Below are 27,587 nucleotides of genomic sequence, written 5' to 3' on the forward strand. Positions count from 1 at the left end.
GTTTGCAAATCTAATAGAACATAATTATTATATTCACTCGCCTATTCAAAGACTACATAAACTTATTAATGAATTTAGAACGATTATTGTTGTCTTTTTCTGTTTAAAATCAGAATTTTACGCGGTAGAATAATATATTGGGTCATTTGGCTATTTTGTGTTAGAGTCCTAGTTATGGTTTTCGGTTTTATTTATAAGATTTTTTCCGTTTGTATTCTTGAATAATACATAATATTACATCACCCGGCAGTTCAAAAAACTGTGTGTGTATTTTTTTCAATATGGGTTTAAAATAAAACATGTATGTAAATACAGTGAAATTGTTAAATATTATTTATTTATTTTAATTTTTGTTTGACTGAATAGTATTTAAAAATGAATTTACATTGTTCGTTTGTCATGTCACGCAAATAATTTTGTTTATTTCTTCTATGCTAATTTGTTTCGGACAGATTTTATTATTTAATTTTTTTTTTAATGTTATAGATAGGTAGGTATATAAAACAGTTTAATAGATAAATAAGCAAAATATTAATATTTAATATAGCTCATACACCCTAATACCCATTAAAATGTGTTTACCACGAAATTTATTTTAGAATAACCATTTTGGATTAAAACAATAAAAAAATGTGACATTTATACTAACTTTCACAATGAAATGACTTCTTTGCTTAGTCGTCTTTATTCATTCTACCGCAAAAAAATATATATCAAATACCTTTTTATAAAAATATATAATACGTGTTTTGTTACATGAAGGAAAGATTATAGCCTTATGCTTCAAGTGTCAGCCGAGAAACTCAAATAATATTCCAATGAAAAAAATTTAATGATCGAAATTCTATTGTAATAAATATTTCATGTTAGGAATCGAACCTAAGACCTCTTGCGTGATTTGACCATGGGACAAACTAATTATATAAAATAAAAAATATCAAATACATTTGATTTACTTAGGTGCTCTGCGTCTTCAGAAAAAACTAAATAAAATAAAAGCACTTTAGCGACATCTGTCAATCAATATGAAAAGCTCTAAAACAATGGAGCCAACAATTCGCCTACCTTATCTTTGCCAAAATATTTTTTTATTACTGACATCTGACGGCAGATAGCAAAAGCTTTTGTGTATTTTGAAAACAATAGTGTGACATAAAATATGATAAATGTTACGATTTTATGAAATTATACATAAAAATAACATAAGAAATATATGTTAATATTTGTGTGCATAAGTTTATCACGAGTCAAGCATTTGTTGTTGCAGTTATACCCATTAATAAAGTTGTTAACACATATTAAAACTTGTTTAACCTGTTTGTAGAGGAATACTTTAATGATATAATAAATTTCGCATCGAAAAGATATATTTTTCTGATGCAAAGAGAATATGCAGTGGAAGGGCGATTTGATGAATAAGCATTTGAATACAATTTTTCTGTCTCTCTCTCGCAGGTGCCTTCCCAAATACTGAGCGAAAAAACCAACTGCAAGTCGGCTAAAATCGAAAATATCGAGGTCTCGTAGTTCCGTTTTCCGCACTCCAAAATTGTCCTTTTTTTAAAGAAAGACTTTCAGAAAGAAATATTCTGTAACGGCGTGTTTTGTTATTAAAAAAAAAAAAAAAATATTTGTACATCTTCGTTCCAAGTCCGAAGACAGCAAGCGCTTTTAAGCAATTTTGGACGGTCGAAAAAACAATTAATTTTATTTAAAAAAACGATAGAGACATATCAGTGGTGGATAAGTATCTATAGTGATTAATAAATCATCGCTTTAGTGTCATAATCCAAAGAGAAAATATGAGAATGCGTTCGTATGAAGAAAGTCATACCACGTATAATATAGTATAGGACATTGCAGCTCTTCCCCATCCAGATATACTATCAATTGAACGTAGTTATTGAGGAAGCAACTAGCCGTAGAAAAGTGAAACTGCGATAATAGATGTACTTTTGTGAAAAGGGTGAATAATCAAATCTGCACAACAGTTGGAATGATTTTTTACTTTGAAAATTAATAAATAATTTATGCATTCGTTTGTTCGCAATACAGAAACGAGTTGAATTTTGCATTTGACTAGTTTTAATGATTATTAAAGTCTGGTTGACAACACAACCTAAGATGTGCAGTTTGCAGCAAACAGCCAGCCAAAGTAAAACTTTGATGTATGTTGTGTCATTGTGTATTAAACATATTCTTTTATATTTATATTAGGATACTAGTAAAATATCATTTAATTCAATTGTTATAGTGACTTCAATACTAATTTATATTTGTGTTCAAGGAAAATTTGTGTTTTTTTTTTAAAGTATGGCTGACCACACAACCTAAAATATGCGTTTCGCAGAAAACTGGCAGATCTAATATTGAATGATACCTCATTCAAACTTTGAATATATGAGATGACATTTCGTATTAAAGCATGTTTTTTATTACACGTATTTTAAATTAATGATTCCAAAAAAAATAAAAAAATCACATATTAATTTATTTAAGAAAACTTTATTTCTGGAGGCATTAATCTTTTAATCAGCATCTATACTGTGATATTTTTTTGTGGGTGTTTTCTGCAAATAGAGAAATGCCGTTTTTGTGATCAACGCTGTTTTCAGAAGGCGATTTTTATAAATTTTTGTAGAAAGTAGCCTTGCTATTTTTAACAGAACATAGAATTATCTTTACTGAACCCGATAACATTAATATTTATTTTTTACAAAATTGCGGACTGGTGCTTTCTGCATAACAACGTTCAATATAATTTCTAAAAACTTCAGTTTTGTATTCTTGCATACAAATGCTTGCGGCATTTAAGCAGTACACTCTACACGCTGCAGGAAAACGTTTCATGTATCTATTTGTAATACTTTTGACGGATTGCTCTAGTTAAGGAAAATAGAAGCGATATAGAGTAGCTTATATTGATCGTAGGCTGGCGCCAGATTATTACACTTGGCTTACGCCTTTTTCTCAAGAAATAAATCACACTTAGGCCAACATGGTAAACAAACATGAGGAAAATAGGCATTTTGGCTATATTTTAATGAATATTTACGGTAATACTTTCACAAATAAATAACATTTATTTGCTAAGGTGCTTATAAACCATTTAAAAATATAAAAATACAATTTAAACTATAAAAAAAATACAAATAAAATTCTAGGAAGTCAATTATAATTTTAAAAAATTAAGACTAATTGCTCCATAAGATTTGTTTAAGTTGTAGCAAATAAATTTATTTTTTCGTCATCTGTATGTTTGTTCCCTAGAGAGTGAATTTTCGGAAACAGAGAACTAATGTGCGAATTAGACTTAAAGATATTATTGTATCTAAAATAAATTTGATGCTTCATTGGTTCATTAGGCACATTGCAATAGATACGACATTTGACCAAATCATTATTATAATCATAATTCCATGTCCGCTCCCTAGTTCGAGCATATGGTGTCCACGAAGATCCTCCAAGCATCTCTGTGAACTGCCAGCTCCTGCGCATCCTCCTAAATCAGGTTCGCGTCCCGTAGTTCTGACACGAACTGTCAACGAACAGTTAGCAGTGGACGCTTAGGAGAATCGAAAACCCGATGCCTTGCAAAGTAGGCAAGCGTGGTTAAGGCTCTCGGGAGGCATCCGCAGCACATTACAGTGAAAACCACATTATAAACACTTACAATGCAATTTTTACGTAATCGGTCGACATTAATTTTCAGACACGATCAAGAAATTAATATTTAAACTTATAATATTAGAAATCAAACACTGATTTGAGTCCACTGAACAGTTTATTTTATAAAGTTTATATTTGAAGCACCAACTTTGTGGTCACTCATTATAATTAAATAAAGAAAACAACTTTGTTTTTAACCACTAATTTTTATTTTTCACCGACCGGTTTCAAAGCAAACAAGCTTCTTCTTCAAGGTTTACGTAACTAATGAATTGATTCCTTTTTTTATTTCTATCATGTTCACTAAATACTACACGTGGACCCAATAAATCGAGTTAGATGCTTAAATAATAATCATTTTTCTGAATTCGCAAATCATCTTATAGAAAACAATCATAACTTCAATAAAGACACTGTATTAAAAGTACTTCATGTTGAAAATAAAATATTAAAATTAGATAACTTAGAAATCTTAGAAATTAAAAAAGCAATTCATAATAAGAAAACAATAATTAATAACCAAATAAACAATATTTCTTTTAGTCCTCTCCTGTCTTACTTCGAAAATAATGACATCAAATTACCACCCGTGTAGGAAAAAAAAAACCACCTGATTTATTGGGTCCACGTGTAGTATTTAGTGAACATGATAGAAATAAAAAAAGGAATCAATTAATTAGTTACGTAAACCTTGAAAAAGAAGCTTGTTTGCTTTTAAACCGGTCGATGAAAAATAAAAATTAGTGGTTAAAAACAAAACTGTTTTATTTATTTAATTAAGTTTATTTTATTTTTACAAATATAGAAAATATTAAAACAAAAATTTTGTAAAATAAAATAAATAAAAACAAATGGTTTTTCCCTTAATTACAATTAATGTAAATGCTATAGTTCATAAGATTATTTTTATTTTCTACTTAAGTACCTTGAATTATAAAACTATATAAGGACATTTATTCCATCTAAACTTCACATTTGTTTGAAAACGCCCTAACAAGGCGAAACAATTGTCAAGAATTTTAAAAAAAAAATATTTTTTATATTTGTAAAAATAAAATAAAGTGTTCAGTAGACTCAAATCAATGTTTGATTTCTATTATTAAAAGTTTAAATATGGAGTTCTACAAAATAAACACCAAATCAATCAATTAATTAATTTTTCTTAATAAATTAATGAATAATAATAATTTACGATGATTCACAGAGACCATTAATACAATTATATTGTAAAAACAATTAATTAAACGCTGATATGAAATAATTCTTATCGAAGAATTTATAATAAATTGTTTCACGACATGAGAGGAGACTGAGGAATATATCATATATTGGACTTTAAATGCATTCTGATTTATTGCTCCATGTAAAAGCTACAGTTATAAGTCATAAATACGTATCGCGTGAAATAATAGATTACATGGTAAAAAGAGTAAAAGTAATTGTTGAAATAAATAAAAATAGGACATAAAATGCTGAACACTGTCAAGGTGGAACGGTAGGTCTGTTGATATTTATCATTGGTCCGGCTTCTCCTGGATGATTTATCTGTGGTTTCTGCTTGTTAAAGAAAATGCGGAAAAGTTCCATAACAAGGCCGCAGCCGATTATCCAACCTGATACTCACACTATGAAATGTATGAAAGAATTGAAAAGTATGGATGTGGGAGCGAAAATGAGTAATCTAACTGTCAGTTGCCTTCTGTACGCCGATGACGCAGTCCTCCTAGCTGACAGCGAAGAGGAACTGCAATCCATGGTTACAAAGGTTTACGAAGTGTGCAAGGAGAGTGATTTGCTAATGAATGTGCAAAAGTCGAACGTCATGGTCTTTGAAAGAAATGTAACTATGACTGAATGTAAGATTGTAGTAAATGGAGATAGTTTGAAACAGGTCGAAGAATTTGTATATCTGGGTAGTATGTTTACTAGAGATGGAAATATGGACAAGGATATTGAAAGGAGGGTTAGTGCCGGTAACAGAGTTGATGGTGCCTTAAAGTCTGTCGTAGCAAATAAGTGTCTATCGCAAGAGGCTAAATTAGCAGTTCATAATGGAGTTCTGATACCAACCCTAATGTATGGAAGTGAAGCATGGAGTTGGAAAAAAAGGGACGAAAGTAGACTGAATGCTGTTGAAATGCGATCCCTCAGGCGAATGTGCGGAAAAACAATGTATGATAGGTGCCCTAATGTCGAAATTAGAGCAGAATGCAAGGCTGAGTTAAGCATTATCGACAAAATTAAGAAAGGTCTTTTGCGATGGTTCGGTCATGTGGAGCGAATGAATGATGAAAGAACGGCTAAAAAGATTTATGATGCGAATGTGTCTGGTTGTAGAAGTCGAGGAAGGCCGAGAAAGACATGGCATGATCAAGTACAACAAATTCTTGAAAGTGGTCATGTGAAAAGTCGGAATAATCGACGTGCGTGCATGAGAAGATGTATGAATGTGAAGGAAGCAAAGGAAGTGTGCCAGGACAGAGTGATGTGGCGTTCTATCCTCTCTGCCTACCCCTCTGGGGAAATGGCGTGATGGTTAGTTAGTTAGTTAGTTATTAGAAGAAATATACCTTTTGCAGTAAATATAAGTCTTGTGCATAATAAGCAATGAAAAAATAAGTAACGCCTTTTAAAAAAAACCTTAATTTTTAGTTTTTTCCCATATTTTGGTGGGGTAGTTACGTAACATCAAAATCAGCATTTTTCAGTTACCCACTAAAACACATATTTATATCTTCCTCCATGACTGCTACAAATAAGCAAGTAGTTAAAAGTATTAGCATTAAAATCATATTATGATGATTGGAATGCTAAAGGAGCTCTGCGTTGGTTTGGACACGTAGAGCGAATGGACGCCGAAAGAACGGCTGAAAATATTTACAACGCGAATGCTGATGGTCGCAGAAATAATATGACCAAATCCAACGAATACTCGAAGATGGACATGTTAAAAGTTGGAATAATCGGCGCGCATGCATGAGAAGATGTATGAATGTAGAGGAAGCGAGATCTGTTGTCAAAGATAGAGTGATGTGGCGTTCTATCCTTTCTGCCTACCTTAACAGGGAAACGGCGTGATAATTCGTTGTCGTTGTTGGTATGTACGACTATTTGTAGCATTTATGGAAAGATGATAAAATGTAACCTAGTTGTATTAATTACCCTGCGATATTACAACAGAGATAGAGAACATTTTAGAAAAGGTACTATGAAAGTAGAGATATTTCCACGGCATGTGACCTCTGATATAATATGTCAATCATAATAACTCTTTATGGAATAAAATCCAGTCCTTGTCTATAAATATTTTAACAAACTCCAAATATTGTTTATTTATTTTTTCTTCGCTATATCAATACAATTATTTTTTGTTCGCTATATCAATACAATTATTTTTTCTTTGCTATATCAATACAATTATCAACCATCCACGTTATCAATACTTAAGACCATTTTTAATTCTGTTCACTTTTCTCATTATAAACTATGCATTTTTTGCGGAGCCATATAACTCCGCAAAAAACAATCGATTCTGCACAATACACTGTTAAATCGCATGTACGATTTTTATTATTTATTGATTTTTAAATATCAAAACTGCTGATTCAACAAAGTGACATTTAAATTTATTGCAACAGAAGGAAAACATTTTTGAGAAGAGAATATGGAATTCTAGCTATTTACAGGGCTTATGACTGGTCATTGGCTGGTTGAAGTGGCCACTTTACACACTGAGTAACATTCACCATTCTGTTCATGTTAAAACATCCACATTTCCTCAACTCTTCCATCTGTTGACTTTTGTTAAGTAAAAGATCTGAAACCTTTATCATGTGGGTGAGATCCATCCTGCTGAACCAATTCACCTACTTTGCAACGCCTGAAAATAAGTTTCCAATTTTTATACTTCTTTTTCACCAGTTAATTTAATCAATAATGTTTTGAGTATGTCTAAATGTTTAAAGACATGCTGGATTTCCTCTCTAGGGAATTATTTAGATAAAAAAATTCCCTAGGGAGGAAATCCAGCCTGTCCCCAAACATCTGGACATACTCAACAAAACAATGTTAAAGTAACATTAAAGTAACATTGTATTGCAAATTACGTATGCATGCAAAAATAAACCGAGGTGAAGTAATTTTTTCCTTCTTTTGTTTACTCGCACTTTACATAGGGCATGTTCAATGGTACAATTCCTGAAAAAGAACATCGAGAGGATGTGTCCACTTTTTAGTTTGAGCGTTCACCCACATTTAAGGCACTAGGTTCGATTCCTTTCAGAGTGGACTTGAAATGTTGGTTTCAAATGTGGTCCAAGATAGCAACATTACATTGTTACTGGACTGGCATCAGCAGCATAAGATATACAGTACACTGAGGAAGTTCAATGCCACGGGAAAATGGATGTAAAAAATGCTTTCTTACACTAGGTAAACATCAAAGCATTTCATTGTAAGGCGAAGTTTCTCGAAAATGTATGAAAAAAATAATAAAAACGCGTTTGAATAAAAATAAACTACTTTAAAACGTCTCAAATTCTAGTGAACAGCTGTTTAGAATAACCAATAAATTAAATGTTTTGACATATTTTCGGTTGAATGGAAACCATTTTTAGCGCGTTTTTAAAGCTGTAGGGTTCTATTTTTTTAATGTCAGGATAACTCACCGAAGAATACTAGTGACGTCACGGGTGGAATGATGTAAAAATTACAAAACTTCAAAAAATCATAGCGATGATAATACAATACGTACTAATGCAGTGCCCTATCCACTTCTAGATGCGAAAAGAAATAATCCATACTTAAAGATCTACATCTACTTAAATTTGAAAATTCACTAAGATGGACCGGATCTTGTTTTGAGGTAGTAATTTTTATTTTTTTTGTCCTAGCTTTAATTTTATTTAATTTTATTTTATTAGTGCCTGTATTAATTATAAAAAATCATATTTACCATTGTTAGAATAGACTGCATAAGTCCGTCAAATAAATAAATAAATAACTTAAAAAAATATTTAAGAATATAAAAAAAATAATCTAGTGGTTTATTGGTCCGCTTATTCTTATTTTTAGAGGTGGGAGTCAGTACTTTACAAGCTCCTGACGTCACTGCGACCTGTGAAGATCTATTGTGACGGGTCCTAGTAAATAGTGCTCGCCCTCCAAGCCCCGGTCTATAAAGAGCCAGTGTGGAAGGCGAGAGTTAGTGGTCAGCACTTATTATTTTTTTTTCTACAGCGCAGGAGGTCTCGGGTTCGATTCCCGAGATGATTGACATGAAATATTCATTAACAGGTTCACTGCCGGCTCTGCCAATTTTCGGAGTTGGAGTTAAGAAAAAAATTCCATCCATATGGCAGCTCCGCATGTCGACGGAGTTTTCATTTTTACGTTTTTCCCCAAAAATACATACGAATTTTTTTGCTTTATTCTGCATTTTACATTTTTGATCTCTGAGCCAATATGATAATAAAACATGTTTGAATTATAAGATATTGGATGTAGGACAATTGTTTGTGAGGTGCCTACTACTTAAATTTTATGATAAATTAAGTGAGGTCAAAAGAACTCAACAAAATATAAACACTCGTTCAGCAACACAAATTAACTGTATTGTCCCATTTGTATCAACCGCATTTAGTAAAAAGCAATATAATGTAATTTCTCTAAAAATATTTAATGATTTATTTCCAAATATAAAAGACTTAAAATGTAAAAAAAAAATAACTGCACAATAAATAGTGTAGCGAGAGATTTTTTTGAAAAATATATGTAAATCAAAAAACGTAGTCCTTATATAATTGGTACACATATTATTTATATTTTTACGTATTTCATTACTATATATTTGTTGTTTATTATATATTGTACTATATTATTTATGTTTAAGTAACATATATTCTTGGCACATATATTTACTTTAAATTTGTATTATAACGATTTTTAATTTCTTACATTTGATTAGCTAGGCATTTATAATTAAGTTGTTTTTTTTTTTTTTTAGATAAAATAAATATTTGCGTTTTTATGATTTACCCAAATATATAATTTTGAGGGCCATTTTCAACGAGTTGTAAATAACTCACTGTTCATACTCAGAAAATGGAATCAAGTTGGGGTAGAGTGGGATTCGAATCACGGTCCTTTGGTCCGTGAGTCCGAGACACTAGCCACGGGACCACAATCCGATCAAATCCATTTTATGTTATTGTTTTATTAGTATATAACTACTTATGCTCTAAAAGATAAAAAATCTTCATCTTAGAACAGGCTGAGCCATATTAGATGGAGACTATCATAAACAGAGAACACTCCGTTTTCATTTCATATTAATTAGTTTAATATAGATTGCCTGTTATTAAATATGTATACAAATTTTATGCAATAAATTTATAAAATATTTTTTTTTTTTTTTGAGATAAAAACATTTTAGACCGACACTAAACGTGTTGAAAAACGTGTTTTTGCGTTATAAAAATTTTATGGTGGAAAGATGACGTAGTGCAGTGATGGCGAACCTAAGACCCGCGGGTCAGACACTGACTCACGCAGGCTTTTAAAATGACCCACGCGTTGATTTGCAAAAACTTATTTTTAATATCATAATGAGAGAACATACAGTATATAATCGAATGATGTCGAATTTAAAAAAAAAATTACCAGCGTACATTAGCTAATTGATTTTCTATTGTATCTAGTGACTGACATAGTGCCCCACGATCTTTTACTAAAGACATTAATTATCGTTATTTGACCGACTTCTCTAAAAGGTTCTCCATCACTGATGTAGTGTGTACCTACGTTCATACGGTAAATGTGTTTACTCCAAGTGTTTATTTAACCAATTAGAGTTTCAAGCATTTTTGTCTAGTTTACATTTTTACTTGCTGAAGTTTGATTTCTGTGAAAAATAGAAAAAAAAAGTATTTGTGGCCTTTATGACGTATTTTTTATCATTTTTCAAAGTAAAAAAACATTCAAACTGTTTTATAGGCCGGATTATTCCCTCTCAAAAGTGCCATTATCCCAGTTTTACTTTTCTATAGCTGGCTGTTTCCTGTATAATTTCTTTCTAATGTAATGAAATCCAGTCTTTTATCTACACACACGTATAGATAAACTCAAAGTATTTTAATAAAACCAACTGGTCTAAAGTTTTAAAATTGAAAAATTGTTTTTATGCGTTGCCCAGTATGTGAAATAATTTTTTTAGATAAATTTCTTTACATCAATAAAGGTTTAAGATATTTAATTTCACTAAAATCAACAGATATCAGTACCGAAGAAATTTGGAAATCAAGTTGCGGTAAAGTAGGATTCGATCCACGGACCTTTGAGCTTTGAGTTCGAGACACTAACCATGGGACCACAACCCTATAGATACTACTTATTGCAATATTTATCATGTTTTGCTTCAGGCGTGCTTGGTATTACAAGATTGAGGGCCAGACGGAGCATTGCCTTGCTTATGATGGCCTTCAAACTCTTAAGTATTAACTCCTATTTAAGAAACAAATTCACATTTTTTCATTTTAATCAGGGGGACAGGTGATTACGATTTTGACCATGTACCTTTAATCTGTTATTTTTGAAAACAGTTTGATTTAATATCCTGGTTAATTTTTCTTATCATCAATAGTTTAATTGTCTTGTTTATTTGTACGCCCTAAAGTCTTTTACATTTATAAGTAATACATTTTAATGCAGCATTATGACATAAGTATATACATAAGGTTAAAAGTAAAAATAACTTAGGAAAAACTAAAAGAAACAATAATAAGTAAAAATAAGGAAATGTACCCCACATTCATACCAACTGCATGAAGTTGTTACAACCGTATATGAAAAATTACCGTTTTTTGTTTTACTATAGTATAGAATATAATAGTAGTTTTATATTTTTTTTAACATATTCAGCTGTTCCGGAAGAATAACTATTTTACAATAGCAGTTTATTTTTTTTGTTGCTATTGCCTTTAATTTATATACATTGAAATTTTCTGTATTACGGGTATGTACACTGTAATTCAAAATTTATAAAAATAACACGTAATATGCTGTGTTCAAAACGATCGCTTAAATTAGCCAATCAAAACTAAGTTCAAGACCAATACCAAGATTATTACCATTGCAAATGCCTTGATTTCCACATTTCTTTACCGAAGAGATTCTTCATCTTTGTTGAAATATCGGTCAATAAATAATCATCATAATATTATCAGTATTTTTTATGTTTTTTAGCAATAAGTCATATGTCTCCAAGGTTATGTGCCGAAGTGGTTATCATGCCGTAAAACTTTGCATGAATTTACAAGCACTTTGAATAAGTAATCAATCACAGTAACGGTAAAAGAGTAATAATTTACACCAGAAACTCATTTCATATAATACATAACGTCTAATAATATTACTCATTTGAGTCTTTACTTTTGACGTGTAATTTTTCACAGGGCCAGTTGCATCATAAAACGTTAAGTTAAATAATTGTTGCATTTTCCTCAAAATGAACAAAAATCAGCTGCATTATTTTACTTTTTTCCAGCAACTCATTTTGTCCATTTTGACAAAAATGCAAAAATTATAAAAATTTTAAAAATTCTTTGAATGATATAAAACTAATACTGTACACACAAAATATTGTTCACCGTGTGATATGATATGATATACAAAAAAAACCCAAATCAGGGTGGTTATTTCACTTATTTAAGGTGTCAGCCTATGGATGGTTCTCTAAAGTACAGATACGGAAATATGATCAATGAGGAAAATGCTGTAAAGTGGATTTTAGTTTTTAAAATCTAGATTTAGTATGTGGGAAGACATCCACTTGACTAAGAGTGTCTTAACAGACGCGGGTCTATATCTATGGGGGTGGTAAGTGGAGTGAGGGAGGTCCAGTATCCCACCGCAAAGGGAACATTGTCAATAAAGGCGAGGGGTGATCAAATGTGTAATTATTAATTAAATTGTTCTGAGATTTTTTTTTTGTGTGCCACATACTAAATCTTAGCATTAATAGTTGTAACATCTACTGATAGGCCAGATTTTAAGAACTAAACTAGACTTAATATTATTACGCTCGTTGATCGTGTTTCCGTATTTGTACTTGAGACAACTATCCATATATATGCACAACACCTTAGATTAGTGGAATAACCACCCTGATTTAGGTTCCATCACGGATTAATTTGTTTGTTTTTTGTATAGATTCTATAATGACACCGTGACCAATATTAGTTTTATATAGTGTTCATGTAAAATAGTGAAATTCTGTAACATAAATAATAAAGTTTTATTTTTATAATGAATTACAATGAGGTGTTACAAAGTGAATGCCGACTCAATAAAAAATATTTATTGAATTTAAGTTTTTATGATGCAACTGCCCCTTAGCCAATGATGTATTAAATAAAATAGACACGTTACTAGGGTGAAGAAAATGGTATTATAATTCGTGGATAATTGCCTTCAGTGCCTTCATTCTTTAATGGACTTTCATCATGATCAGATCTGGTGGTGCGCAGAAATGTGCCATCATCATGTATTATTTTGCACGGTAAAAACTTTGAAAAAAACAACAGAAAAATTGTTTTATTAGTTAATGCTTTCGAATTTATTTAAGCAGATAATTAATTATATTTTATAAAGATTTTTTTAAATTTTGAAAGCCCCCAGCTAGAGTCGTATCTATGGCAACGAAATTCAAAAAAAGAATATGAACAAATGAAACATGTTTATCACTTTCTTCCATGAATAATTGAATGTGTATCGTGATTTAGTAGACCTTTTTATCAAACTGTTGAGGCTAACGCCATATTTGCTGTATCTTAAATGTAGCTAGTATAGGAGTAACGTGTTTATTTATAAATTTGTACGTCAGGGCAACTAAGCTATATTATTTAATAAACTACATATAATATAAGAGTCTTACCTTCGTGCAACTGATACAGTATTTGATAACTAATCGTTATTGAATCAGATATGAACAAAACACCCTAATTCTTGTAAGCCTTTAACTCTAAATATAACAACCAGGTTCGATTAGATTTAAGCAACAACTGAACTTATTCACAACGTTTAAACTGCCCGCTTCAGTTTGTCATTTCAAGGTAAAATCTTCAGTTCAGTAATCCACGTTCAAGGTAAAATCCAAACGTGGGCTATAATGGAACTCCCACAAGTTCAAAAGCACTCATTTCTACCTTCTACCACGGACAAACCTGACACAAAAACATTGAAAAAACTGGATGCGTAAACAACGACCAGACACAAGAGGCCTTCGCGCGCGAGTCGATACCGAGAAGACGTGCTTAGGCCTGTGATAGAACGAGACGAAACTAAATGTCTTTTTCTAGATTGAAACAAACGTGCGCACAGAAAGGCTAAGATTCGTTCCGCTATGTGGACATATTATAAATAATATTACCGTTGTTCTGTGTTCCAGGTCTGCGTTGAAATATCGACACTTCTCTGTGATTACGCAATAAATCAACACAAGTGCGTTCGTGATATGCTCGGAAGATAAAATCGCAAACTGGCGTGGCGTAACTCTAGAGCATCTGAATTTTGAATGGAAAATTTGTTCGTAAACTCGCGGGCTGTGGCGGAAGCCGACGTTTCCCGAACTCGCCCGGATTTCTCCGAAGTCCCGCGGAAGGGTCGCAAGTTGGAAAAATCCTAAGTATACAGGAAAAGACGAAAATTAGTTTTGAAATAACACTCGCGTGCTAGCAACTCTTCTCAGTGGAAGCAAAATCGCTAGTAGAATTATTTTTGTCCACGCGTCTGAACACAGTCTTTACAGAGATCATCAACATTTTTCATAAAATCCAGAAAATTTTATCGTTTTTAGTTTCCTTATTGGTTTATTTATTCTTGAAAATGAAATCTTATCTTAGGCCTCTTAAAATAGTGGTTGGTTTATCAACCTACAATGGTTGAGATCCTGGGTTCGATTTATTGGAAGGCCAACATGAAATATTGATTGAACAGGTGGTTTTGTACTGGCACCTGAAACGCTAGTTTGATCACCCTTTCTTTATATAACAGATCATCGAAATATGGTGAACTAGGTGTACCAATGCAGTGCCCTATGCACCATCAAATGGCTATTTATGTTTCTTGTTTTTTGTCTTTAATAATTGAGTCCACCAGGTTCTTACAAATATCAGATAACCTATTTATACGAAAAAATTATATAAAAAATTGTGTCTTATCTACTTTCCCACGTTCCTTTTACCCTTTTTTTTCTTCTTTTCTATTATTTTTTTACTGTTTATATTTAGTATTTTTTCAAATTCATGTATAATACATATGAATACCTCGTCGCTTATACATTTAATTAATTAATCATTTTAATATGTAGCTAAAAAGTAAAAAAAAGAAAAAAATATTTTTTTTGGTATTTAAGAATGTGTACGATTTTCGCTTATTTATTAAAGGAAGCTGCTACACCAGTTAGAGATGACAAAAGAAAATGTGTATAACTTTTATGTGTGTTTATCGCATTTTGAATGAAATACAGAATTCGGTAATGAAGAGCGAGAGTAACGGCGATAGATAAATTGAAACGATTTTACTTAATGTTTGAACAGAACCGAAAATTTCTAAACAACTATTGCTGATACTTAAGATTGCTACTGTTTTTATGGTAGTTTTCCATAGCGTACTCTTTATTTCCAGGTCGGGAATTGAAGTCAAATCCTAATTCCCTTACTGTCAGCAATTTGACATTCGTGCTAGGTGATCAGTATTTTGGTTGTTTTTATTATTTACATACGGAAAATGCACGATTCGCCTTCTGCACTGTACAAGGTCAAATGACAATGGGCATTGGTTTCCAGATGAGTCTCACAAAGGTATACTGATTTAATAAAAAAAGGCATTAACAAATTACAACAGGGATGAAGAATACCTTAAATAAGGGAATATGGAAGTCTAGGCATTTACAGGGCTTGTGACCTGTCATTGGCTGGTTTAAGTAGCTATTTTACACACTGTGTAACATTCACCATTTTGCCTATGTTTGAACATCCATATTTCTTCAATTCTTCTATTTATTGATTTGAGTGAAATTTAAGAGCTGAAACCTTTATTGCTGTGGAGAGATTCATCTGACTGAATTATTGCACATACTAGGCAACGCCTGAAAACAATTTTTCAATTTTCAAACTTCTTCTTGGACTAATTGGTTTTATTGACTCTCGAGGGGGTGAAATCCAGTATTTTGTCCAAAAACATTTGAACAAACTCAAATATTGTAAAAAAAGGCATTTTCAGGAATCGAACCTGGGACATCTTGCACTGTAGTAAGGTGTTTTAACTACTAATCTGCCAGTAAGAAGATAAACTCATACTTTTTGTAAAAATTTTAATGGTTTTTTACACCTGAAAACGGAAAGTAAACTGTGTGAAATACAGAGTGTTCAAACATTTGATAAACCAATGGATAAACACTTTTATCAAATTGTATTGATTTATGATTAAAAATTCAGTTCATATTGACAGAACGAAAATACTCACAAATATTTCATACACTGGCCTTGTGTTGAAATGTACAAACATATTGTAACAGCTAATGATAACAAAAGAACATTAATTTACTTAAGCATTGTTTAATATAATTTTTTCTTAAAATAGCTTATGCCGCTTATAATATTCTTAATTTTATGGTTAAAATATAATGCGATGTCAAGACCTGAGTGTATGGCTATAGTGGCCTACCGTTTGGCGGCGCAGACGCGGTGAACTCAAACATATGGGAACAAGTATAGTGTCCATAGTAACCGTGCCGGGCGCGGCAAGGTGCCGCCGCGCTGCAACGCATAACGCTCGTCACTATGATCATACACTATGAGTTATTTCGTTTTTTTATTAGAATGAGTTCTTCAACAGAATTTAAGTTTACGAAAAATCATTAATTTTTCTTTAACAAATAGACAGGTGTTTCCTTGTTTTTCAAATAAAGAAGTTTAGGATTAAGTTCAGTCTATTCAAATTCTAATCTTATGCGTATCCATTTATAAACCTTATCTTATACGCGCGAGACCAAATGGTTTTTTTAATAAAATTGTTTAGGGTGTCTACAAAAGAAATGTGTTTTTTTATTTGGCTCACCGATAGGCACTATTACTATATATAGGCTTATTGAACATTCAAACGCATCGCACCTAAAATTTAATTTTATCAACGCTATTTTAGACATCACAGAAGTACAATAATTGATTTAATTAAATACTATTTTATAATGTATAAAATACACCCCAATAAGTTGGTTGGACGGCTAGGGTGTGGGTGGAATTCAAATAACAGCAGCCAGCCAACAGACGTCATTACAATTAAAGAAATGTGAAATGGGGAAAGAGCTGCAAAATAAAATAGTTGTTTAGCGCATACTCACGATGTCTTTAAATTAATTATTTCTATCGTAAGTAAAGTAAAATAAAGTACTTAGATGCTATTAAAAGTAAAAATAGTTTCGCATGTATTTTTCGCGAAAAATTAAAATTCGGTATTTTTTATTATTTTCTCAAAACTTAGGCCATTTGCACTGCGATTTGTGCGATGCAGAATTCTTTTGTTAAAGAGTGTACCAATATGCATGTGTTGAGCTCTGCTTAAATCCGATAACCTAAAAATCGCTGTTTTCGACACGCCCTAGATCTATTGTGACGGGCCAGAAACCTTAGGGTTTACTTACTACTTTCCTTCCGATACCCACAATCAAACAAAAATTACTTCAAGCTCACATCAAGAAAGAGTAGAGGATTTTTTATTTAACTCTTGTGTGGCTGCGGTGTCACACTTGTCTACATACTACACAAAACTTGATAAATCTCTCTTATTTTTTCTTCAATCTTCAAATGGACATTTTCACATTGGATATGGAAAGTAAAATTTGTAAAACTGTGCTGGATATAAACAAAATACAAAAAAAAACACAACAAAATATTTGTTTTTCAATCAATGAATGTGTCGTCAATACAGTGTATGGATGGGCACGCGCGAATTGATTTGAGGTTAAATTAGAAAAACGGGTTACAATTATTGAGGTTATTTATTGAGTAGATATACCCGAGTTACATCCTTATAATTTTTGTACAGAAGGAATTCACAATAGCGAACACTGGACGGAGAGCTGTGGTTAGCGGCACGAAATATCAAGACGAAATGTACAATGTTCTTCCGGTGCACGATGTTTAAAATATTATCCGAGCTGACGTTGCAGCGAATTACGCGTTGCGGATCAAAACTGGGTTTGGTTCTGCCAACCACACGGCTTTTGGTGTTGCTCTCCACAACAGCAATAAATCTGTACAAGAGAGAGCACGAATATAGAACTCACAACAAGAAAGACAGAGACGCTGTTCCGTTGCTGGTATTTGGTGTGAAACAGATTTAGTCGGTTATTGACAGTGATAGGGGATGCTCGCATGTAAGATGAATTTTAATTTGCTTTGCTATGACTAAATTGTATGTTTATTTTTATAAATTATGGAAAAGAAATTATCAAACATTATGGATTCAGGTTTTTTTTCAAATGTCTGAACTTTAAAATATTCCGTCTTTTGTGGTTACACGATGTTTTATCGCCGAGCGCAAAGAAATTATTTACCACAGTCTTTTAAGATTTCGTAGTTTCGGTAAATTTACTTTTTTGTAGCACGTATTTTCCAGTGTAAGATTGAGCCTAAAACTCATATGCAAAGAATAACCCGAAGGTGAAGACAATAGAATGTACTTACCTCACCTTAAGGTTTGTCTCTGCATACGGATATAATTGTAAATTGATATAAATATCATTTAAAACTATTCTATAGGAATACAATAAGCGTAATTAATCAGCCCAATAATCCGTGTTCAACATTTTTATCTACAAAAAACCTTCTGTTTTTTTATATCGACTGTGTTCGAGATAAAGGCTTCAAACAACAATTATCAAAAAAAAGGCTTTATTCAATAAATTGCGTAAGTAGGGCTTATACATTATACATGTTTTAGCCAAAGTGTTTAAACAACACCAATTGATTTCATTAATTTTCTATGTGTATAAGACTCACGTAATTAGGTAAAATATATTGAAACTAATAAAACAAATTTGGCCCAAATTGCGGTTCGAAACTTTGTCCTAAACACATTTGTACTTATTAGGTAGCTCTATAATGTTTGTTTTAGAAAAATAATGTTCGTTAATTGGTATCTCAATTGAAATTCTCGTTTTCTTTATGTAAATGAATTTAATCATAAGATACTGAAATTAGCATATTAATTCCGTTTATTAAGTATCATCTAATACAGACAAAAACAGTAAGAAGGAAAAAATGAAATCTAATTAGACAAGGTTTAGAAATAATAACTAAGCATAGTTTGGAACAACCAAGTTTAATTTTACGTCTGTACAGTAAACTGCAAGGTGACATAAAATAATAAAATGGTCTTAATTCTTTATTCTTCTTAATTCAGTTTCTCAACAATGTGAGTGGTCATTTTGTAAAATAGGAACGTTGTATTTATTTATTCATTATGTTTTCATCTTATTTTTTTGCATTAATTAATACGTTTCATTCCAGGAATAACTTGTAAAGCTCCGAAATAGCTCTGTTCAATTTACACTTGAAAAAACATCTCATTTTTCTTCCTTAATCTCTCCTACTTTCCTCTTTCCTTATTATCTTTTCTTAAAGAAGACGAGTATCGATATTAATTCATTTACTTACACATGATGTTAGTTATATTTTTGAATATTATTCTTTCGTTTTGAAACTAAAATTTTATAAATTTCACATCGTATTGGTTGGATTGGAAAAAAATGCCATGTGGTAATAAACCCACCAATTTATAAATTTGTGTATAACCATTAAAAAATAATAATAAATAAATCTCCAAGGAAAAGTTTCAAAAAAAGTTTGTTTTAAAAACAATAAAAATAAAGATATGTTTGACAAACTAAAAATACAAGTTTTTTTCCCGTAACCCTGTACTTGATGTTATATGTATAAAACAGTTGTTATGTTTCGTGGCATGCGGCGTATTCAGCCATTATATTCCTACCAAGACGTTGTTCCTTCCTAGATAAAAACTGGGTCAGTAAATAAATTTATACAAAAGGTCAAAGCGCTTCGCGCAGCGAACGGATCGATGAACACAATAACTCACTCCTTTTTATCAAAATGTAACGGAATTAAATCCGAAAAAAAATCCATCCAAACGTAAATGGAGATCGACCCATAAATTTTTCACAGTTTGAATTATTAAAACAATGAGTATTTTGTCGATAAATTTGAACACTTCGTAGAAATGTGTTTTTATATGCAAAGTATTATTATGTTTATATATCAATGGTTTGTGAAGAGTTTTACAAACTGCCACCGAAGCCATCCATTGATTTATGTAAAATAATTAATTATCCATCACAATCTGAAAGATGTTTTAACAAACACAATTAAATTTGACATCATTTATTGAGTTTTACAATATTATAATACTTTAAAATCTTACTATGTCCTAGTTGTCAGTTCCGCATCAATATGCAGAGATACTTAGTTTTATTACAGATCACAATTTTTGAAGAAATACTCATATAACAATGTTCTAATGTTCCTAAAATTGTTGTGGACAAAGACTGGATTTCTCCCCTAAGGGAGTTATTTAGATTAACATATTACAACAGAGACAGAGAACATTTTAGGTATGGGAAAATGGAAGTCTAGGCATTCATAGGGCTTGTGACATGTCAATGTAACAGTCACCTTTCTGCCTATATTTAAGCATCTTTATTTTTTCAATACTTCCAATTTTTTATGTTTTTGAAGACAAAAAGCTGAAACTTGTATTCATGCGGATGAGATTTATCTGACTGAATTATTTCACCTACATACTAGACAACGCCTGAACAACTGTTTTTTTATACTTATAGTTTTTTTTAACTAGTTGGTTTAAATAACAATAATTTTAGTTTTTCAAAATTTTTGTACGCAAAAAAATCTCAAGTGACAATTTTAAATCGATTTATAAGGATAAATGATTTTTTTACAACTTATTTACATGGGTTTATTTCTGTTTAAAATACGACATGTGTTAAGATTATCAAAATGTTTTTAGGCGTCAATTAATTTGACCCTAATTAACACACAGGATAAATTACTTAAGTGTCCTTAGAACGCTAAAAATTTGTATGTGCAGACAAATTTAATGCGCCGAAGAAAATAAGATATCTTTTCAAAAAGTATCCTTAACCGTTGTTAAATCATCGAGGGTTTCTAATTTCTTGTTCATTTAACCATATATCATTTACATAGTGACATAATTTATATAAATTTCATATAAACGGGTTACTCATTTAAAATAAGCGACCTTCAAAGAAAAAACGGTTACATATGTTTAAACGTTTTTTTTTTAAATCGTAAAAAAATATGTTAGTATTGCAAAGTTTAAAGGTTTTTTGTTCACATAATTATGGCAAATAAGGATAACAAATGTTTTGATAACCATGTTTCTTTTTATTTTCCTTGATCAATTAATTTTTTAAAAATATATAAATACTTGATTTTTCAAAGGATGAACAATAAACATTTTTTTTTGAAACATTTAAAAAATTCAGTTTCCTCTTTTTTTCTATCAAATGAAGTACATACTACGTATACATAGTAGAATATTACATAGAGCTCTTTTGGCCAGCTTTTCTCTTTTTTTGCATCTTTTCCTTGTACTTACTAGGTAAAGATAATACGCAAACACAAGATAAACTTGCAGAAACATTAAACATGACTCGACAAGGTATTTCCAAATATTTGTATTCCATGGGAACATTAAGTTCAAAAGGAAGAAAAATGGGTGCCGCATGAGTTGACTGAGACTCACATGAAAAATCGAACAACAACCTCTGAAATATTGCTTTTGTGGCATGGAAGAAAGAATTTCCTGCATAGAACTATTACTGGCGATAGAAAGTGGATAAACTTCAGGAATCCTAAATGCAAAAAATCGTTGCTTTCACCTCGCGAACCATCAACATCGACGGCATGGCCAAATCGCTTCGGAAAGATGATAATGCTCGGCGTTTAGTGGGACCAGAAAGGAATCGTGTGCTTTGAGCTACTGTAAATGGGTGAAACTGTCAATGAGCGTCACAACAGACAACAATTAATCAATTTGAATCATAAATTGCTCGAAAAACGGCCAGAATGGGACACGAGGCACGAACGAGTGATATTGCAGAACGACAACTCTCATTGCCATCGTACTACTATTGTCCAGGATACCATCAAAACACTGAATTGGGATCTGCTACCACACTTGCTGTATTTTCCAGATCTGGTTTCTTTTGGTTATCACTTGTTCCGGTCGATTGCTCATGGTCTAGCTGGGCTATATTTGGCCAATTTCGAAGAATTGCAAAATTGGTTAGATGAATGGTTTTGGTCCAAAGACGCATAATTTTATCGTCACTCAAGTTACGCACCTAGTATTTGGGCATCACCAAGGAGACTTATGTCTTCAAATGCGGTGAGCAGTATGTAGTGGACAAGTTGCTTGAAACATTTGGTCACGATAATTCAATTTAAATTCACTGGTTTAAATATGCATTGTTTTAATGTTATTTCTATATTTTATTGTTCTAACGCTCCACTATACCTTCGTGAAAAAAAAAACGGTTATTAGGTCATGGCTAACTTCTTCATTTACATTTTAAACATGCCCTTTTAACTACCACCTATAATTTCTCATTTTTTACAAATACATGGTAGGGTAAACCGGGGCTGGTGGAGCCACTTCTAACTTAGTGATTAAAAAGGGGGGGGAAAAACCTATTACGGATGGAATATTAATCGAATATTGTAAAATATATATTTGATTGTGTGATCATACAATACAAAACAGTAAACGTCAATCTGCCCATAAGGAAGCAATTACGTTTACAGAAAACCCCGTCCAGTGGGTCGACCAACCACGGGTGTGGGGAAATTAATTAATTGGGTTTGTTGACTCGTTCCAAAATAAAAAAGTAGTATGAGATAAATCAAGTAAAAAATATTAAATGGCATAATTCATATTTCGATAATTTATTCAATAACAATTATGTATTTACAGAGTGACAGTTTAATAAAAGAAATCAATAGTAAACGCAAATAATGAAAAAAAAAATCCTTTCTGGATTGGTAGAAAATAGTAATCGTTAAAAAAAAGGAAACATCGGATATGGCTTGGTAAACGATAAATTATTTAGTAGTTATGTGATTATGCATTGGTTGTAAAAAACGTTTACAAATTGAGTGAGTCGAGTGACTTCAATGCCGCTGAGTCGACTAGCCCAAGTAGTCAGTTTTCATTTGAAAGCATTATTTCCAGTAAACGACAGGTCCGACAAGTAAAACCAATACCGCTTTTAACTCACGAAAGACGAAAAATTAGCATTCGCTTTACATATACTCGTATATGATTTTGTTTACTTAAAGGATAATAAAATCAATTAAATAGAAGTAAAAAAGTTACTCACCGAAGTAAAATACGAAAAATCAGCTCTAAGTTAACCGGTTCATGCGTTATGATTCAAAGGAACACAAATACTAATCCACTCCCGCCACGTTCCAGACGGGAAAGACTAAGAACGCCCTCTGTTGAGAACCGGAAGAGTTATCACCGATGAGTCTACTAAGGCCTATAGTCTACTAACTCCGGTCTCCCCTATTGTCCACGCGGAATCTCAAATTATCTCCCATCGTACATTCGTTTAAACCACGTCTGAAGAATAATTTTCTATTTCTTCCTTAAACACTCCTCTCAAACGTACCTCTCTTTTCCTCTCCTTCTTTTTCATTGAAGATTAGTAACGAATTCATGTATTTATGTACACATATTGATTATTATATTTTACTTAAAACTTGTACGGTTTTTAAGAGATTAATTTAAAAAGGTTTGTTTCTACCAAATAAAATATGAGTAAACAACGATTTAAAAAAATCTTAGTATTGCAATTTTTTTACAGTTAAATTTATGTCTATTATATTTTCATTACGTATTTCTATAAGAAAACTTTAAAAAGCAATAAACAAAAACATTTTTAAAATCGATGCACAGGTACTTACCAATTCTTTAAGTAAACTTGTAGAGCTAAAAAAACGATCAAAATGTCTTTTATTTTTCTTTCAATCACTATTAAACAGTTGTGCGTATGGTATTTATTAAACAAAATCGGTCGTATAATAATTAAACAATAATTTCAATATTTTGTTCATAATTTGACAAGTTCGCCATCAAGCTGTGTCGCCTTCAGAGGTTAAACTAACACGCAATAATAAAAGACTGAAATTCCTACCATAAATACCTTCGCACAGCGATTATCTTTTATTCAGTCAAATACTTTTACAATAGTTAACGTGTGATTTTCTACACAGGATGATTTCAACGTTTATTTTTAAGGAAAAAAAGTTTTTAACTTCTTCACGTTTTAATGTATCCTGAGATCCGTGTAACAGAAAAATAATTATTGTTCTCCTGAGACGATGAGACCTAACTGTCCCTTCATCTCTTAGGTGGTGTTCCAGGTTGACATTATACGGATGGGATTTCATTAGCTGCAGCATACACAAGTCATCACTGCTCATCCTGCTCACATGGTCTTTCGGGTATCTTCATCTGGATCTACACCATCACACAATTTCCTCCATTTCACACATTTCTCTAATTACAGTATTACGGATTCTGTCTCGCAGTAAAGGACCTTGAGACCTTCGTTGCAGATGTTCAAAATAACCCGTTGGTACGAAAAGCGTCAGTTCGTGCTTCCACGGCCATGTCTTGTATATTCTGACCTTGCTTTTTAGCACTTTCATTTTTTTTAATACTTTCATCAATTTCGGTTTATTCTTGATCATATTTGGAATAAAAACAAAAGCATACCCATGTTTTTGCCAATGCTCCTGATTCAATAAAATAAAAAAGTTCGAGTGTTTGTAACAGGACAATGAGACGTCATATTTTATTTAAATATATGAATGAAAGAGATTTCAATACCTCAATCAATCAATTGGTTTTGCTGGAAAGAAGAAACAAGAGAATGGCCCTCAAAATCATATATTTGGGTAAATCATAAGAACGCAAATGTTTATTTAAAAAAAAAATACGCATTTAAAGCGCTAACTTTGTGGTATATGCCGAACATATGGAAGTAATAAATCAAGTAAATTGTCATGTTTATTTGATAATATTTAGTAATCACTGTTAAACATTGGTTGGTTGGAAGAAATTTCCATTTGGTAATAAGCCCGCCAATGTATAAATAATATTATGTACAAAAAGTTAAATAAATAAAAATAAAATAGTAAAAAATTCTTAAGTTAAGTATACCTTCATAAAGACGCTTATGTAGCTTTGAACCCGTCGGTAGAAAAAAAAAATAAGTGATTAAAAACAAAAGTGTTTTATATTTATTTTACTACCAATTGAATTTATTTAAAAGCGATACTGTATAGTTTTGGAAAACACAGATCTTACCAAAACTGTATAGATTAGTGTTTCAAAATGAATGCAAGTAGTTTTAAAACCAAGTGTTTTCACAGCAACAACAAACCATCACGCCTTTTTCCGTAAAAGTAGGTAGATAGAATAGAACGCCATATCACTTTACCTTTGCATTCTGATCTCGCTTCCTCTACATTCACACATCTTCAAAGTATTTAATTTTTGAGAAAAATGTATAAAATAAATTTTTGCGTTTTTTGATTAACCCAAATATTTCAATTTTGGTGGCCGTTTTTAACGAGTTGTAAATAACTCGCCATTATAAAATGGAAATCAAGTTGTGGTAGAGTAGGGTGCAATCCTCGGATCTTTGATCCATGAGTCCACGTCACTGTAGCCACGGGACCACAACCCGATTCTTGACTGAGGTACTAATTTTAGTATAATTTTCTAGGTTTATTTTAAAGAAATAAACATACTGTATATTCCACATCCGCAAGCTTCGTTGAAAATTGATAGTAATCTAAATTCTTACTTTATTTTTAGACCAACATTGCGTGCTCGGGGATATTTTCAATAAAGTTTCAGAGTGATATAAATTCACGCTCAATGGCAATCGTAATACACTTTTGTAATTCAAAAGCTTCTTGTTCTTTCCAGTTTTGATTTATCGATAATTTGGTAGTGCGGGGATTTGAAAAAAAAACAAAAAAAAACGCATTCTCTAAATTCATGAATTTGATACTCACCATCACTCAAACTTCTTGGTCTAGTTAATATTTTATTTATCGATCAATTATTGACAAATATGAAAGATGTCTACTAAAAGCAAAATTAACCAAAGAAGTAATAGTCAATTATATCTGTATCAAATGCATTTTAGCGATTGATTTTCAAAACAAAATGTCCATAAAGAACGAGGTTTAAAAATAAAATTAAAACGTTTTTAAATAATTAAAAAATTAAAACGTAAAAATATATTTAAAACGAAACGTTTAAAAAGCAATGTTTTCTTTCTGTTATCAATTTCTATCTATTACGTTATCCATAGTGTTGAAGTGCTTTATCTGTTAAGTTTTTTATTTTTTACTTTTTTTCGAACACTTTACAAATTTACTATTATGCTCAATGTTTGTTTTTGTAAATTTTTTGATAATTTAAAGTTGCCAGAATTTCACTCGTCCATGCACTTTGTAGCTGCAAGACGATTAGTAATCTAGTTTCAATAGGTAAATGTTATCAACTATCAAACATCAAAATTTAGTAAATGAGGTCTAGAATTCCAACCGTCCATGCGCTCAGTAGCTACAAGACATGTAATCTAACTTCTATTTTTATAAATTTGTTTTTTATTTTATTTTTTAAATGTCACTAAATCTCTTAACTTTATTGTCAAATAAAAAATAAAAAATGTAAATAGGGGCTAGATTACTGTGTTTGCGCTCTGTAGCTGCAAGACGTGCTGTAATCTAGCTCCTGTATATTATAATTGGAGACGAGGAACAAGAATCCTAACCGTCCATGCGTTCTGTAGCTGCAAGACGTGGTGGGATATTTATTTACTGTACAGCGCCCTTGCGGTGATTTTCACAAAAACGGCGCTATATAAATTATCCAAATATATAAATAATGTCGTAAAACTAACTAATGCAGAAAAAATAATTTTGAACAAAATAATAATTTTATATAATGCAAGTTCGATAAATATAAATGCAATCATCATTCCTTTTCTACACCTAATGATGCATAGGGCTCTGCATTGGAACACTAATTGCAGCGTATCTTGATTATTTTTATTACTTGAAGCTAAGATGATCAGTCTTAGGCTCCGAGTGCCAGTCCAGGGACTATAAAGAATTCTAGTGTAATTTAAAAAAATAATATTTATTTCATGGCAACCATGTTGGGAATCAAACCTGAGACCTCTTGCATGGTAGACAAACGCGCTGACCACTACACTACAAGGTCGAATATTAAAATAGATAGTATTTATCATGAAAATATGTAATGTGTAAATAAGATTTTATTATATATAAAGGCATCTGTTTTTAAAATTATGTATGAAGGTACGCTAGCTTAAGATCAATAAAATAAATAAATTATGTAATATCAAAATATGTGTTTACATATTACAACAGAGATGAAGAACATTTAAGAGAAGGAAATATGGAAGTCCAGGCATCTACAGGGCTTATGACCTGTCAATGGCTGGTTTAAGTGGCCACTTTACACACTGTTTAACATTTACCATTTTGCCCATATTTGAACATCTATGTTCCTTCAATTCTTTCATCTGTTGATGTTTGTAAAGTTGAAGAGCTGAAACCTTTATTTATGCGGGTGAGATTCGTCTAATTGAATTATTTCACCTACATACTAGGCGACGCCTGAAAATGATATTTTTTCAATTTCTATACTTCTTCATGTAATATGTTATATGTTAATATAAAAAGCACCCT

General features: G+C 31.5%; 1 protein-coding gene across 2 annotated transcripts in view; it reads right to left on the bottom strand.

Annotated features, from left to right (window-relative positions):
• Positions 1-14,432, bottom strand: part of LOC148272816 (uncharacterized) — a 168,879-nt gene extending 154,447 nt beyond the window's left edge. Inside the window, exon 1 of one of the 2 annotated variants that reach the window (XM_088239540.1) lies at positions 14,096-14,432. The gene's annotated coding sequence lies outside the window, so the exon portion shown is untranslated. Of the gene's footprint in view, positions 1-13,600 lie in introns of both variants that reach the window. The other variant, XM_088239539.1, reaches the window with a different exon arrangement.
• Positions 14,433-27,587: the final 13,155 nt, after the last annotated feature.

Source organism: Micrasema longulum, unplaced genomic scaffold (genome assembly GCF_059751315.1).
Source record: "Micrasema longulum isolate JH-2025_06_02 unplaced genomic scaffold, ASM5975131v1 h1tg002182l, whole genome shotgun sequence".
Taxonomy (NCBI): Eukaryota; Metazoa; Arthropoda; class Insecta; order Trichoptera; family Brachycentridae; genus Micrasema; species Micrasema longulum.